At 37.8% G+C, this 15963-nt stretch overlaps 1 protein-coding gene across 2 annotated transcripts in view; it reads right to left on the reverse strand.

Moving 5' to 3' along the window:
- Positions 1–14663, reverse strand: part of nlgn3a (neuroligin 3a) — a 148550-nt gene extending 133887 nt beyond the window's left edge. Inside the window, exon 1 of one of the 2 annotated variants that reach the window (XM_058397726.1) lies at positions 14149–14663. The gene's annotated coding sequence lies outside the window, so the exon portion shown is untranslated. The remainder of the gene's footprint in view (positions 1–14148) is intronic. The other variant, XM_058397727.1, reaches the window with a different exon arrangement.
- Positions 14664–15963: the final 1300 nt, after the last annotated feature.

Genomic DNA, 15963 nt, shown 5'->3' on the forward strand with positions numbered 1-15963 from the left:
GTTTCACTGATCCTCACATGTTATTATTTCTAAAGCAACAACTTACGCAAATGGCAAATGCTCCATTAAACACATTTGGAAAGATTGTGTTGATATGGCTCCTTAACATTAAGTGTAATTTTTTAAGTGATTAAGTTTATACACCATGCAACGTGTCTTAATAGAGTTAAGAGTTGATTGTGAGGCTTTCATTGTCAATTAGTGCTTTATGTTACTAATCTGTATGCCTCAAATACCCTTAAAATATAATTTAAATGGGATGTGTCGTCTTCAACCAGGGCACCATATAGAATTTAGACTTTTCCGGACTTGTCTACATAATACCCATTACCTCTGCACTTTATTCACAATAGTGTTCTGCCATTGATCTATATTCATATTTTCCTTCTTGTATAGTTAAATTCTCTTTTTATTGTAATTTTATTCTTTTCTAGTCTATTTTGATTCTATTTTTATGTCACAGACAGTCAGCATTTCACTGAATGTAGTAGTAGTAGTAGTGTATAGATTTGACCTTGCTGTGACCTTGACCCTGTTTGGATCACTTCGAAAATCAGTCCATCTGCTAATCACACTGAGAATTCCATATAAATTCTACAAACTATTAACAATTCTATAAAATTGCTGTGGTAGTGGGGGAATAAATCACTTCAGGAAGAGTTTATTATTATTATTAATAAAAACCCCTGTGGTGCCACATCCTAGCACCCCAGTGTTGAGCAATTAATAAAATAATAGGCATTATTAACCATTAACTAATAAACAGTAGTTAACTGATGATAGATATTTCTATCATCAGGTACTACTTAATTGGCTTCTTCTTCCTCTTCATTTCTGTTTACTGTTTACACTTTTTTATTGTGTTAATTAATGTCCTCTAATGCATCCTTCTTCATCCTCAAAATTGCTTACTCCAGGAAACCAATACTAAAGTGTTACTAAAACGACGATTATGGTTGTATATGATTATATATCAGCATTATGTTCAGACACTTAGTTTCATTTATTCTATAACATTAAGCTCAAATTTAGGATGTGTTTCTGTATTGCTCCTAACGTGTGCTTATCCGCTTCCTCTTGCTGATGCTCCTTGAGGGAGTCTCCACTGCCCTCGGGGGATAGAAAAAAAATTGATTAGCTTGTTAGCTTGAGCAAGTGAAGTTTGTTAGATAGACCAGTGGAGGCCTAAATGATATAATTTGCCTAGAATCTATTGTAATTGAAAACAAATTCGCAAAAAACATGATAATGTACTCACGACTTAAAGCTTAATATTTGATTCCCTTATTTAATCTGAATTTTATGTTACCAAAGATTTAACACGACAGCTGATGTAACTTTCCTATCTTATTTAGCCAGCTGGTAGGATAACAGGCTAACTAATGAGCAAGCCAATTAGTTATCACTTGAGAAGATATTTATTAGTCGATTTCACAATTTAAACAGATCAAATTGGCAAGACAATTACTCTGCTCTCTGTGAAGTTTAAAAAAAATTAAATAAAATAGTTCCCTTGTGCTGCAAGTGACCACTCCTCCCACTTAACCAGAAATACTCTTCCAAATCAAGATGGGAACTCAATACCAGCCCAATAAACCGTATTAAAATGCAAGGAATGTTTTGTGGAAAATTCAAGGCATCCATTTTATCATCTTTTTGCATATGTCCAGAGGCTAATCCTAGCTTAGCCATCTTCTGCTTGGCTGCTTTGCACTGAACATTGTCATTCGTCCGTCTCCCCTATCTTCTACACCTCTTTTCCTCTACAATAGTCTCCGCAGAGTGCCTTCTCTAGCCTGCTATTTCACTCTTCAGAAGTGAGCTGTCTACTACCATTATAGCTCGGAAAACACACACTACTTGGGCACCCTCAAATTTTCACAGGTGGCTTTTAGTCATCCCTCTGTTAGCCAAGGAGGTGGAAGTAATTCAAGGTTGAGGTAGAAACCGAGGTGAAATGTTGGATAGAAAATCGTCTAAACGATGTCCTGTAGCTGTCCTAATGTGGCCAGGTGCAAATTAGTATTCCACAGCCATTTTGTGGGATATGGATTCTCTCATTACTGTTGATGTGGCCATGGACTCGGAGTGAAATGGGTGCTTATAGTATATCCGTATCTAAAAGTGTTTTCATTGCTTATACAATGCCGTATCTGATCCTTCTCTTGCTCGGCTATGTCAATTGCCCATTTCTTTATGAAAAGTAAAGATCAGGTTGCATCGATTGGGTTAGTTCCCAGTGAGGAGATTATAGGATATGTTGTAGCACATCCAGGCGTAAATGTAATCAGAATGCATACGTATTCTTTCATGCGGCGACACACACTTTCTTGCACACTCTCGCAGCCAGTTTCTATGCCAGACAGACAGAGTCTTGGGAGTTTCTCTAATGACTCTATTTTCTTGTCTCCTTCACCCAGACCACTGTGACACTGACCCAGAACTACTAATTCATCACTGCACACATTTTAAGCACTAAAGGCGAGCTTTCTATTTTTAAAACAACCCCAATTCCAAGGTAAGGACACATCCACCAATATTGGGTGTGGTACGACATTGTAATACAAATGTAAGGTGAAAATCCACTTGAACAGATTGATTTCATTTCAATTGTCTTGATAGCAGACAAAAAGTGAGACAAATCAATCTTTTGAGGAGAAGTTGTTTATTGTCTTTTTTGTGTGGTTTCTTCCTTACATGTTTGAAATGTGTTGTTTTATTCTATTTATGATTTTAGATTTACATTTACATTTTTAAATTTATACATGTTGGAATATAATTGTTTGCAGAAACAGCTAGGAGGTGTACAATGTGATCGGATTCATCATAGCTGCTTTAATTACAATTCAGTCTTACTTAGAACAGACTTAAGCACAGGATATGTGAAAAGAGAATTCAAGTGGATTTCAAGCAAAGCCCAGGCTTCCCCTTATCTAGCTGGATGAAAAACAAGGAAAACAGTACTCCAGCTTGCCAGAACAGCCTAAATCCATGTAACACCACAGAGTCGTCCCACAACAGTGAGATATCCAGTAGGTCTATGGTATGGCAAGAGGATAATACAGGAATGAAAGGATATGTGTGTCCTAGACTAAAAACATCTTCAGAATATGATGAATGTCTCTTTAGTCTCTTCCTTTCTGTGTTGCTTCATAGAAAGCATTCTATAGGTTATGTGGAACGAGGGCATTCAAAGCAAGTACATCATGTATATCATTTTCCCATCGCTGTCAGCAACAACAAAAAAAAAACCTTCAGAAAAACAGGGATAAGTCCAACAAAGAGCAAGCCATAACCAATGCAAATGGAAAATAACACAAACCTCGCTCCCAGGTAGCTAAAGCATAAAAAGCTATGCTCTATAAAAACAAACTAGACATGATGAACAATAATAACAAATGTCATCCCTGCATAGATTTTAAAGCTACTAAGACTGCATCTCTGGCTATTCTTATAATCAAATCAACTGTTTTTTGATGATAAGTATATATATATCCCAACAACCTTTAGGTGTGGTTTTTTTGTCATCTCTTCAACTGTACTAAATTAGTGGGCTAGACATAGTAATATTGTACCATACACAGTCCCCTTAAATATACTGGAACAACAAGGCTGATTTTTTCTTTTGTTTTTGCAATACAACAAAGATTTGGTGATTTGGGTTTTAGATCAAAGATATTCATATTCTGATATCAAACGCAAGGTCTTCAGTGTAAAAACAGCAAAAACAATAGAACTGGTCTCGCTTTTGGAGTGGACTGCTGTGCAAAACCTGCTCTACTCAAATTACACCTTTGAATTGGATTCCCCCCTTTTCTTCCCAAGCTCCTCCACTATGAGCTATTGTCTCTCTATCTTCTCTTCATTCTGCTGATTCATTGCTATCTTCTGCTGCAGCACTATAATGACACCCATGGGTATCTCATTAACCTATTGAAGGAAGATTGAAAGCTTCTTGTTGGGTGAATACAATCAAACGCTCTTCCGTCAATCCTACGCCCTGGGGGAATAAGAGAAAGCCAAACATGTTGTCACCATGTATGAGAATGAGTCTATAAGCTCACATAAAGGTCGCTGTGTAGTGTCTTCCCACTGAGCTGATATTCCCATCTTGAGACATTAATTCACAGCTTCCCGGGATGAGCTCGCTCAACAATTCTGGCAAATAAGAACAGTCTAATGATAACTGACCCTTCCTGACTTTAATTCACCTTTAGCCAGTCTAGAATATTATTTCTTCATCAACAATATTGGCTATGCTGCTCTGGAGATTTGATTTATTTAAATGTGCAATCTCGGAGCGTTGCGAGCTTCACCAGTAGCCGTGACCCGAACAACCCACGTCTGTGTTACTCAGGCACAACATGGATCGTTATGTCTTGACCCACTTCTCTGTTGTCTTGTATGACATGCCTGTGAGGGTTTTGTCTGTTATTTCTAAGTGATGGAGCAGACCTATAAGTATAATCAGACTTCCTGGCAGGGAAGAGAAGGGCGGAGAGAAATCACACACAGTCTGGAGCTAATTGCCTCCCCTGTGCTGTCGACTACGTGGCTACTGTATTCCCATAGTGAGGGATTCATAGAAAGCTTTACTTAGAACAAACCAACAGCTGTATATTTGATATGCAACACATACACACACACACACACACACACACAGTACTAGTACTAGTGTACTATTGTTGGAGTTCCAGTGGCTATTATAAATTCACTACACTATTCAAATACATTTTAGCTGTCTTCTGATTATTCAGCTTGGATTAACGAAATGCATGTTCCACTGACTTATTTGAACATATTGAGACCATGAACGCGATTAGACCTTTGATGATTGTCCTATCTGTAAGTTTAAAGAAATGTTCTTTAACGTCGCCCATTCACAGTGGTCTGAAAGCACATCTTCTAACTTGCAGCTTTTAGTAAGCTTCTTAAAAGCCTGCCCTTAGGGATCAATGATAGCCTTCGGATGCAGTCTCTCCGGGCCTTATCTTTGCTAATTTATCGCGAGGACTGCAGAGCACAATGGCCATCCTCACTCGTCTATTCTCTGCTCCATAACCCAGATAAAGAACTAAACAAATGGAAAATGCATGCGGATGGAAGGACTTGATTTAAAGGAGCTGCCGAAATTCCAGTCATCCTGCCGTGCTGTAATCATAATTAGAGCTGATTTCTAGAGGACACTGGCATGAATGATGGATGAAGAAAGAAACTAAAGATGAAATAGCAAATTGCACATAATGCAAGGAGGAATAGCTGCTCCATTTGTAAACTTGGCAGCTGTTAAGAGACTTGACTTTGCCAATAACACAACTCAGAACATACCAGTGGCTTTAATAGTTCTGAAGTCAAATAATAGTCCTATTTACTCTGTGGACGTTAGTGAGAACAGATATTTTGGATAATGAATGCTGCATACTGTCTGATATAACTGCAGAAATTGCTTCATTGTACAAATAAAGAAAATGATCTGTCTCTCTCTCTCTGTGTTTTTTTTTTTTTAGCAGCGTACATTTTCGAGAGTTTTATCAGCAGTGTTTCTCAAATGGCTGCATGATCTATTTTCAGGGATATTTGGAGATACCGCAACTTTCATACCATTTAGAGCTACCAATCTGATTAAAATGGATTGAAAAAGAATTACTGAGCATCACTGCTGAAACTGGACAGTGAGTCTGTGCACACAGAAGAGTCTAGAAGATTCTTGGCTGAAAGGAGGTGTGGAACAGGATGTGGGCATCTTCTGTGGTAGCTCATCCACCTCAAAGTTTAATGTTGTGCATTCTGAAATGCTTTGCTGCTCACCACGGTTATAAAGAGTTACTGTAGTTTTCCTGGCAGCTCAAACCAGTCTGACCATTCTCCTCTGACCTCCCTCATCAACAGAACCACAGCTCACTGGAAGGGTTTGTTTCTTTTCCCCGCTCTATTCTTCATTGTAAACTCTAAAGACTGTTGTGTATGAAAATCCCAGCACACAAGGAGGTTCTAAAATACTGAAATACTCAAACTGACTGACAGCAGCAAACATAAACTGTCAAAACCACAAAATCACATTTTTCTCCAACTGGAGCTCCGTCTGCATCTGCACGACTTTGCATTGCACTGGTTTATTATTTTACAATATCTGTGTAAAATTGTTGCATCAAATACTATTGTTAGAGCCTTACATCATATTATTCTTTCCCTTAAAGCAAATCTAGTCTGATAAAGATGTACAGTATTTAGTTTTAAAAGAGGTACAGTACTTCATTTTAAAAAGAGAATACCGCAGCCCAAAATGTCCCCTTGACATTCCAGTGTATTCAGTTTTTTTGTTAATATTTCAGTAAACATCCATGTTTTCAACTGGAATCATTAACCATTGTGTTTTCTTTTTTCCCAAAGCGTGAAATGATTCCAATACGAAAAGTCAAATCACCTCGAATTAGACTCAACACTCTTTACAAAGATAAGATACAAATGTTGGTGGTCCACCTGTCAAAATAAATCGTGTTTTGACATTTAAGGAATTGTGTCTTGCAGTGAACCCAGAGACCGCTATCCGAGCAGATTTTTGTTTGCCTCATTCATCATTCTATATCCTTTGACAGAGATGACAAGCTTATGGGGCCTCCTTCCTTTGCATCTCTTGATGCATGCTAATTTGTCTGGGCTTTAAAAGCTTTGATTTCATTTCTGCTGTATCAGCTCTCGCAGTTGCTGCTCAGTGACATTGTGTGGGCCGATTAAGACTCCTGAAGAATTCGGGATCATTTGCATTTTAAGTGGCTACAACTTAAGAGTCAAATTCCTGCTAATTATCTCCTCCTTGCTCTACATATGCATGTGCATATAACTAAGTGATCATTCAGGTAGAAGCCCTTCATTTCTCCACAAGCAGTTCAATTCAGTACATGTATACGTTTACTGCACCAACACGGTGCGAGGTCCGTCTGCTTTAAAGGCTGCTGGCAACTCTCATATGAATACTGAGAAGAGGAAAGTTTCATTTGCATAATAAGACTACACTGCAGAATTTTTTTAATTTTCAAGTTAGGTACACATTTCTGTGAATACAAGAAATCTTTTGAGACAAGGTCAGTGAAACATTGTCACACAGCATTTTGATTTCTTTCTTTGTTGCTTTTCTGTGGTGTGTCAGATGGCTTATATTATTACATTATATGGGCTTAAATTACCCATGTCTTTCACCTTTATTACTACTTGTGTTTCCTTAATTGCATGTTTTGTAAAATCTAATACCTTTAAGGAAATCTTTCTTGAAAGATGTCTAAAGATCTGAATTATTGAATTATTTACTTATTTTTTTCCGTGCGCACAAGCACATTATATATCCCTGTCCCTGTCAAGTCTAGTCTTAGCCCCATTGACCTTTTCCATTGACAGTTAATCTCTGGAGTCTTGTAGGGGCCAATGTTAAGCAGCAGTGTTTAGCTGGCATATTGCATGCACCTCTTTGCTCCACTTGTCATCTTTGCATGTGTGTGTGTGTGTGTGTGTGTGTGTATGTATGCGCAAGTCCCAAAGTGTATTCACAGTATTCGGTGGTGAGTTTCAGTAAATGCAAATGGATTAACGTGAAATCAGTCTTTACTTAGAAATTCATAGAAAGCACTGAAAAGATTTCATTAGATTTTCATTTCTAACAACAGCACAAAAGGGCTGGCGCTCTTTTAATTTCAGTTACTCGGACAGCTACACTGAAAAACAAGGTATCACACTGTACCACTGCTTGTCACCTTTACAGACTTTGGGAAATGAACACGGTGTGCCTTTTCATTAAGGTGTAAAGTGCAATAACACCCATTGTTCTAGCCCTTGCACTGACAGCTGTCCAGTGCATTGACCTCTTGATTAGATTCTGATTAGTATTAGAGATACGTTAAGGCAGAGTTTCTGCAGAGGTGAATAGAGATATTTGTGCTGTACTACCGGAGCAAACACACCTGTGTTTCTCAAATGGCCTTGAGGTGCCAGAAGGGACTGTCCAGTGAGTGCCTGTCAAAAAGATCAATAAGGCTAAGCTGAATGATTGAGTGATTTAACGTGATGTGATTTGAGTACACTAATTTAATGTAAACCTGAAAGGCTGTTGTCTGGCAGGGAAACTGTAAGCAGTGGTTATGAGTTATGATATGATAATGTTTCCATAACCATCAATGTGGTGCTTTTGGTTTTTTACATTTTGACATTTTTTCTTTTTACATCTTTTTGACTTCTCTTACAGTATAAAACACTACAGTTTAGTTAGCGTTAGCAGGAAAGATTGGAAAAATATGAATATGAATAATATGAATTTCTCGCACCCACAAAAATACTAACCATAACAATACTGATGATGAACAAATTAATATCCTATTGAAAATCCTTTCACGTCAGACAATTTTAGCTCACTGGCTAACAGATTTGTGAATTTTAACACCTAACATTTGCTTCTTATTACATGAAAGAGTCAAACAGTACTTCTCCACAGACCAGCAGCTTGGGCATGAATGTGAACCCACAGCTATCCGTATCCTCTGTGTGTGTGTGTGTGTGTGCGTGTGTGTGTGTGATGAAATGAAATCATGGATCTATGTTACAGTGCCTCATAGTGAAGTTACAGTCACCTTACAATACAATTATAACAATACTCTGCTTAATGGAAATAAAACAGAGCAAACTTTCACATGCTGCCTGCCCGTGTTCCCAAACACAGCCAACTGTGCCAATACTTTAATCTTTTACTGAAAATACTGAGCAAACATTAGCAGATGACGCTGAAAAGGAGAATAAAGCAGTATTTTCTGGGGTTGAATCACAAATGTCTTTCTACATTATTTTTGTGGGCAATAAGAAGGGAGTTGTTATATATGCCATATACTATGATGCTATATACTATATATAGAGTAAAGTAGAATATACTACATATGATGCCTCAACTAGAAGCTTATAATTTTTCATTTGGAATGTATGAGCAAACTACAATTTAAAAAAAAGGACTCGATACATTGCTGTTTTTAACAACTTTGTTTAAAGATGGAGAAACATTACTGTTTACAGAAATTGAACAAAGAGTGTGATTGTGTGCAGAGCAGTGTCAGTGTAGCAGCATAGTGATTAAAACATGAATTCCATGAATTGCACACACACAGAAAGGTATTTATGAGAGTCAAGCAGGCATGCCATGTGCTTCAGTACTGCGAGAACTGACCAGTAAGACCAGTACGAGTGATGTTCTTTGGGTATACACTTTGGTACACTTCATGGCACTGTTCTTATTTTTAGTGACTGATACTGCTCAACACACTCGTCAGCTATCCTCACACACACTCTACTACAGATAAAGTCAAACACAGTTTAAAATTCTTAAACATCAAACTCAACACAAGGAGTTCAACACCAGCAGGACACATATAAAATGTTTTTTGGAATTTTAGTGCTGTGAAGTGTAATCAAATTCATTCAGAAACAAGTGGAACTTGAAGGCAACGCTGTTAACTAAGCTGCTGTCAAGCCAAATCCTTCTTGCTACTAATTCATATACCTCTAACACCTCTAACCTTTAATACATACATCATACAGAACGGAATTTATTGACAAAAAACTGCTTCAGACGTTTGACCTTCCTGTGACCTTGACCCTGTCTGGATCAATTTCATCTTTATTCACTTCCTCTGCTGGGTACACCGATAAATCTATATAAATTCTACAAACATTCAGGCATTCTTTCTTGGGATATCCTGCTAATGACAATCTTGCACAGAAGGAAGGACAGATGCACAGACAACCTGAAAACAAAATGCCTCCATCGCCTTTAAAGGATCCCCTTCATTCTCATCTGGGGTCTTAAAGGCACACCCATTCTGAGCTGCTCTTATTTCCATATACGGACTAGAAGACGTGCCGTCTGTAATGTACAATCAGCAATGTCGCTCATTCAAAAGAACACACACACACACATACAAGGCAAAACAAAACTGGACATATAACTGAATAAAATACTAAAATGGAGCTGATGTCTGAACCAAAAAGAACATGGAATAAATATCCAGTAAAATGTATTTCTTGGAATACAGGTGGGACCCTTTCCAAGTTACAATGCGGGGTTGCCATGGTTATGCCAACAATTTCTCGAATGCCTATCGACTCAAATGCACAGGAGCGGAAAAGAGCCAGAAGAGATGACAACACCACCATCTTGTCCATTGACTGTAGCCATGTTTTTAACTTAGAGGTGTTTCAGCTCTTTTGTCCCTAGCTACCATCCCGAATATACCCCAAAGCATGCACACACACACACACACACACACACCATGTTCATTTTCTATTCTACTATCCTACTATGAATGAATAACAGAATCAATACTCTGATAACATCCTGCAATATAAACACATATGAATTATACTGAAAGCTTACTGTCAGGCTTTCCAGCTCAGTCTTTATAGGTTGCTCTTCATGTTTAGTCAAAGATGTTTTATGCATTTCTGTAAGGTTCACTGTGAAAATTGTGAGGGCATGTCGTGCCATTAGCAAACACTCATTTGTTGTAATAATAGAGTCAGGGGCGATAATGGGCAGCAAGAATTAGGTCTCTCTGCAATTAACATGTGTTTACAAATGGATCTTAAAGGCTTCTTGATGGGACTGAGCTGCATGCAGCTGAGCAACCATTTAGCTTCCTTAATGACTCTGCACATCCAGGGTTTGGTGATATGAAGGCACTAAAAACAACGTCAACAGCAAAAATATTCATATACAAAGGGAACTGAATGTTTTGAGATGATAAAACGTCTCCTCTATGGCCATGGTGCTAATTTTAATGGCACACAAAGAAGTGAGATCACAACGTCATCTAGTGTATCTAAGCCAGGTAACGAACCTTTGTTTACTAAAATGTGATGCTTTTAACACTGAACAGAAGCAACAAAAAATAGTTTGCACACTAAGCTTGTGTGAAATAGTGGTATAATTGTCTCTGCACATTATTACACGGCCACGACATCCACTAACTTTTACTCCAATTATATTACATTACCAGACCTGTCGACCTTTAGTTAATACAAATTAGCACCCACAAATACTCCAAGCAAGCAGGCTTTTTCTCTCCAGTAAAATGGGAGATGATCCAATCAGCATGTGAATCTGCAGGTGTTTTGTATTCTTTATATTCTATATAATATTAAATGAAACTGCCTAGAAGCCCCGCCCCCTTTCCCCTATCTCACATGCCATTGACTAACCTCAGCGCACCTTATGAAATAAAATCTATAAATGCATGGTCAAAATATTTATTTTATATATATATTTATTTTATATATATATATGTGTGTGTGTGTGTGTGTAGCTCTGGAAAAAAAAAATAAGAGACCACTGCCCAATCTCCAGATTTGAACCCTATTGAAAACCTCTGGAATGTCATCAAGAGGAAGATGGATGGTCACAAACCATCAAGCAAAGCTGAGCTGAGTGGTATAAAGTTCCCCAACAGCAATGTGAAAAACTGGTGGAGAGCATGGAGCCAAAACGCATGCAAATCAGGGTTATTCCACCAAACACTGATTTCTTAATGTTATTTAGCCAAAGCATTAACACAATTTGTTTACAAATTATTTGCATTTTGTTTTTTGAGTTATTAAAGCTCTGCAAATACTGCATGATCTTGGGTTATTTTGATGTCTTGTCATTTCCTTTAAATATACACTCTAAATAACAATAGTTATATTTTGAATTTAGGAGAAATGTTGTCAGCAGTTCACAAAAAATGAAACAAAGCTGTTCATATCACCAATGCATTAACCTGTAAGAAAAATACATAAGAAACTGATTATTTTGCAGTGGTCTCTTTATTTTATATATATATATAAATATATAAATATATATATATATATATATATATATATATATATATATATATGTCTGGTCATGTAGACAGGGAATTTGTAAAACAATTATATAAAAATGTACTGTTATGTTGTGTAATGTTATTTTTGGTTTACTGTGCATGACTGCAGAATCACCTAAAAATCAGCCATCCAGCTACATTTTTGCTATTGGCTCTGCCAGCAAGCATTTCCTGACTCTACATTTTGATCATGTTATTATGTTCTCCCCTATACTCTCCTTAAACCTGAACCTACAAGATTAAATCATTTATCATGAATGTTTAAAATGATGCATCATAAGCAGGGAAAATAACACAAGCCTAGTGCTTATATTCACCATAAAAAAGTTACTATAGCAACTACATTTATCAGGGGTTTAAACCAAATTAAAACTGTATTGCTATCGGATCAGATTAGGTGGCTTGGTCACATTGAACATTTGTTGCTAAACAGTGGGTGACATGGGTGCGCTGTCTCAGTTCCAATTCTCCGCCACTGCAGCGTAGAATAAGAAACCTCACAAAAATAGAGCTTATTCTTGTAAGAGTGCATCGCAGGAGTTTGCAATATCCTGCATGATATCATTTAATATATATTATATATTACATTATGTATATGTTATATACAAACTGTGATTGTGAGTCAGGTCTAAGTAAAGACAGAATGAATTTAAATCAACTGGAGCCTCAAAAAAAAAGGGCCAAGGCTGTGAGGCCAGAATACAAATAAAGACATAGACTGAGAGGGGAAATTGAAAAGCAGGACCATGCATAATCCTTCACAAGACACCAAAAGCCCAAGCATAAATACATACTAGTTTTCAAAGTGTAATGTAGGTGGTGTAAAAAGCATCTTTTAGGAAGCAACTTCATTAAGCCAAATAATGTCTACAAGAACCATAAAGCTATTAAACAGCATGAAACTGCATGGATGTCCATGACTGCGTTATGTGGATGATTGTGGCATTCAGTTAGCAAGTGCTGTACTGAGGGTTTGGATGGATATGCAGTGGCACTAGGAATCCCTTTAATGCTTCGGCTTCACAGGCAACAATTGCTTATTCACTATATCTCCATGACAACTCAGAGGCACCCATTATTCCTCTCTCGACTCTGCCCTCTTTTTGCAATCCCGTCCTTCCAGCTAAAATCTTCTCCGATAACGAAGGCTCCGATAACGAACTGGATGCAGGAAAGCATCTGTGACATATAAACTCATTATTAGCTGGTGACTTTCAGAGCTGCTTCGTTCATACCTGCTACTTTTTTTGACTGACCTTGTGGAAGAGCTTTACAGAATCGAAGCGTGTGCCAAAGCCTTCTCTGTTCTAGTCTCAATCTGTGAATCAATTATAGTTGGGTTAGTGTGCACACTGCACGTCCGTTCTATAGGCGCAACACCAGAATGCATGAGCTGAATAATTTCGTCTTAATTTCAGAAAACGAAGCGGTCACAAAGCCCCCTGCAGGCTAGATTTCAACCTAGCCTTTACATACTTGTGTCTACATCTCTGAGACTGACCTGTGGAGGTCTAGCTGTATAGACACATGAATCCACTTGCATCACAATAAATGAATAAATGACACACTATTATTATTATTATTATTATTATTATTATTATTATTATTAACAATGTCATCTACAATTAAATAAGTAATAAAATAAAATGCAATTCATAGGAAATATTTGAAACAATTTAAATATTTATATCTTTTTAAAGGTGATGCACAAGAGCGCGAGCTTTATTTTTGTTGTTGTGTATAAATGCATATTCAACTAAACAAAGCTCATGCCTAACATGAAAGTAGATGGACATATAAGCAACATCGCGCTGCATGTAAACAACTGTTGCCCGGTGTATTTGGAGGCTCCAGCAGGGTTAGTGCTGTCCGTAAAAGATGTAAAGATGGAGCTAGTGATAGTTGTGTTCAGCACAGAGACGCAGTGGGCGCATCAGCACGCTTCGCCTTGTAACTTTGAGGGACTCGATCCGGTCATAAATGCATGGTGGTTGTTTTTTTTTTTTTTTTTGTTCACATCACACTGGACACATTGAACTGGACGCACCAGTGAATCTCTGTCTTCATGCTGCATTTATATCCGGAGCGTGATAAGATTAGCGCGTGACTTAACATCACTTACCGAAAACTCAATCGTCATTTTCTACTTCTTGTTTAAACAACACGTAACACTTAATGCAATTGAACCTAGATGCGTGCTTTGCGAATAATGCAAAAACAAACAAACAAATCAACAAACAAATAACCCACGACTCACCTGCTCTGGTGAACTACTATGAAAGCCTCCATTCCTGATATTTTCATTCCCCCAAAAAATATACCCGGCTCTATTGCACTACTAAACCGTAATCCTACGCAGCTCTTTAAGATTCCCCCCTTACGACACTTCAAGCAATATTCATACGGTCGTTTTTCCGAAGGAAGGAAACATCCTTCATTTACCCTCCGGGCGCATTTTCCTGATTTTTTTCTCTCTCTCCCTCTCTCTCTCTCTCTCCGTGTTCCGTTTCCTTGCCCGTTCTTGAAGTCTCTCTCCTCGCGCTGTCTTCACGGGAGCGCGCCGCACGGACGCGCGCCACGGTCTTCTTCGCTTTTTTCGGGAACGCCAACGCAGGCGCGAGTTACCAGGGAAACCATGTGCGCGTGCCCGTCATATTCGCTTAAGATACAGGGTGGATGCTAAACCAGTTTCTGGGAATAATTAGAAAAAATTACCGACGTTTCTTAAAGACCATAAAAGGGAACAACGTAGATATTTATGACGAGCAAGTTCTCTCTCTCTCTCTCTCTCTCTCTCTCTCTCTCTCTCTCTCTCTCTTTGCGCGCGCGCGCGCGTGCGTGTGTGTGTGTACCTCCCTCCTGTGTATGAAGCTTTAGTGTGTGTGTTAATGGCCTTTATTTCTAATTACTTTTTCTTTTCAAGTCCTGTTATTGTGGCTTAAGGTGCATAACAATACACTCGGGACACGATTAGATTCAGTTCATGATGCTGGCTTCAAAAATCGAATCGATCCACTTCGATTCAATGAATATTTTAAACAAATCTGAATGACGATAAAATGTGGCTGAAATCTATTATTTCTGTTTCACAAACACTGCAAAACACTGTACATTTTTGTCTGTAAGAAACTAAATCAAATCAAAATAGCTATGAACATTAGTTGAATAGTGGAAACAAAATGTATTTGACCCTTATCTTAAATATCAATAAATGTATATATAAATCCTCTCCAAAAAAAATTGTCTGAATGACCTGACCTGGGGAAAATGGCCAACTGAAATCTGTAGCAGTGAAAAAGAGCTGGGGAAAAAAAAGAGCAGAAAGAGAGCTGGAAGTCATCTGAAGTGTCTGAACTTTGTACCTCATTCTCGAGCACTGTGCATTGTATCAGCACAGGCTGGTGTCATCTGAAACCTACTGGAGAGAGCTCTTTTTCACCGCTATGATGATTCCCAGTGATGCGCAAGCTCCCCATGAAAGAACATGACCACCATCATGTGACCAGAATGCTCTCTATATTTTTTCAACTCTAGGGATTGCACAGATTGGTACCTCTCGTGTTCAAACAGCGCAATCGCTTGAGATGCATAATTAATAGAATGCTGATTCCCTCAGTGTGAATCACACATTTCCATGATGCACATCATCACATTTTACATTGTGTTGCATTGTGTCAACACCTAATGGCTTGAGTTCATGGGTGCTTTGTAGCTGAGTTTTTTTTTGTCTGTAGAATTCAGTTGTTTTTATAGCAATTCAGTGATACAAAAAGCAATACCATATAACAGTCAATGCTGGTCTATGATTTAAGTAAAGAATCAAATATATTGAGATGTGCTTTTATAGGAAATTAATCAAAGGTGCAATCGTGTGATACGTGAGATACTGTACATGTGATACAGCCCAACAGAGTGGAGTTACTGTTAGCACACTGAACTGGAGTATTCTTCTACAACAGCATGACAATAAGCATTTTATTCCTCTTACATTAGGCAATATACTGTATATATATATATATATATATATATATATATATATATATATATATATATATATATATATATATAAATA

Source organism: Hemibagrus wyckioides, linkage group LG08 (assembly GCF_019097595.1).
Source record: "Hemibagrus wyckioides isolate EC202008001 linkage group LG08, SWU_Hwy_1.0, whole genome shotgun sequence".
Classification (NCBI taxonomy): domain Eukaryota; kingdom Metazoa; phylum Chordata; class Actinopteri; order Siluriformes; family Bagridae; genus Hemibagrus; species Hemibagrus wyckioides.